Source organism: Panthera pardus, unplaced genomic scaffold, assembly GCF_024362965.1.
Source record: "Panthera pardus isolate Hobbes unplaced genomic scaffold, ASM2436296v1 HiC_scaffold_27, whole genome shotgun sequence".
Lineage (NCBI taxonomy): Eukaryota > Metazoa > Chordata > Mammalia > Carnivora > Felidae > Panthera > Panthera pardus.
The window spans coordinates 23,665,477-23,667,602 of NW_026526843.1; positions in this window are offsets into that span (position 1 = coordinate 23,665,477).

Here is a 2,126-nt window from a genome sequence, read left to right on the forward strand (position 1 = left end):
TGAATTTCTAAAGTACAATACACCCCTTAATAAAAACAAAAAAATCAAAAAAAGGAAACACTCAAGTCCATTTAGTACCTACAAAATAAAATCCAAACTCAAAGACCTAGACTTGACACCAATTTTTCTTTCTAGTTTTCCCTTCTACTATTATATCTCACTGAAACAAGCCAGGCAATTCAGAATACTACTTAATCTCCCCTAACACTATACATTCATACCTTGTTGTTTTTATTACTAATTTATTCATTTGTTTCTTCAGCCATTCAGCAAATATTTAAAAACATCTATTATGATAATGGTGGTAGATATTGAAACATATACATGAATTCAAGCCATATTTGGAAAATAGAATTTACAGAAATTGGGTATTGAGGAAAAGAGGCATAAAGGTTGATTCCAGTTTTCTGGCTTACCCAATTGGATTTTTCTAGGAGATACCAGAAAGGAACCACCTTAACATGAGGGTGGAAGATTATGAGTCTGGTTTTGCACATGTTCAAATTGAAGTGCCTTTGATGTGCCAAAGAGGAGAGACTAAGTTGGCAATTGGATATAGAAAGCTGATCCTCAGCACTGGAAATAGAAATTTCAACTCATCTGCATGCAGTTGATAATAGAAACCATGGACATAAATGATATTCACTAAGGAGAAATTATAGAATAAAAGAAAAGACAACCTAGAATTGAAATTCCAGCTCTTAGTAGAAGGTGATAAATTAAATTAACCTACAAAGTAAACAGAGTTATCATAGCTGGAGAGGTAGGAAGAAAATGGCAAGAGTGAGATTTCATGAAGCAAAAATAAATGAATAAAAAGTAGTCAATGTTCCCAGAATGAGGGAGTAATTTATACTACTCAATAACGCTGGAGATTACATAAAATAAGGACAGGAAGCTTCAGTTGAATTTAGGGACGTGAAAATCATTGATTATTTTAAGAACATTTTTTAATAGCATGATGGAGACAGATGCTGAAACAAGTGAAGGAGTAATAGGGAAGTGATTAAATGGAGTCAAGAAGGTTGGGCACAAGATATGTGGCTAAGAGGAGAGAGAGAGAGAGAGAGAGAGAGAGAGAGAGAATTACATGGGATTATGGGGTTTTAGCCTGCTTAAAATTTGAAGGGTATAACCATGTTTGGAGGGAGATATTAAATAAGAGATAGCAAAGGTAGGGGGAGAGACACTAAACTACAGCACAATATTTTTGTACAGTGTCTAGTAATGGTTTTAGTAAATGCAAAATAAATTTTAACTCTGATTATCATGCTTACCGTTCAAAAAATGTTAAAGCAAAATTATAGATTAGAACAGTAGAGCATCAGGAAAAACTATCAGAAATAGACTGCTCGACTTAAGAAAGTTAGTTTTAGGTATTATGGAAAGAAGTAAAAATGAAAAGGAAAGGGCAGGAAGTAGTAATATATATATGTCTACCATAAGGTGCAGGGAGGGCAGCATGGTGTTCACCTTTACTTCATTTCTACTATTTTGGCATCTAAAACATAAGATAGGAAAAACTCTTCTGGAATATTCCCTTTTTGTTGTGCACAATATGTTCCTGTAGCTTTTTTACTACCCTGGCTAGATAATAGAGGCATTTGAAGATAATATCCCTTTCTGGCTCATCTTGTTATCCCCTGCAGTGCAGACAACAGCATACTCACTACATAAAGATTTGTGCTGTCCACTAAAGTAGATTTGCTCAGGTTTGCCTTTCTTCTTACAGTTTATTCACTATTATCTATTAGGAACCTACCTACTGCTTGCATAGGTCTCAAAGATAATAGGTAGAAGTACCTCAGATAACGTAGCATAGTACCAGAAAATGTAATTTTCATGCGTAATCAAAATGTATATACACAAAGTTGCCAGAGAAGGTTTTGGGTAAACTGTATGGTACAGAAAGGCAAAGCCACTAAAGCCAAGCATTCATTTTTATCAGGAACCAGCACTACTCTTGGAAATAAGGCGATTAGAAAATATATTGTTTTCTCCTTTATGCTAATGCCTTTGTTCTAAATGCAGTTTTAGATGAAGAGTGAGGAAAGTATAAATAAAAGATCTCTAGAATACAGTGATTTACTCCCCTCTCCCCACTGTCAGTAAAAATTCTTTTTGTT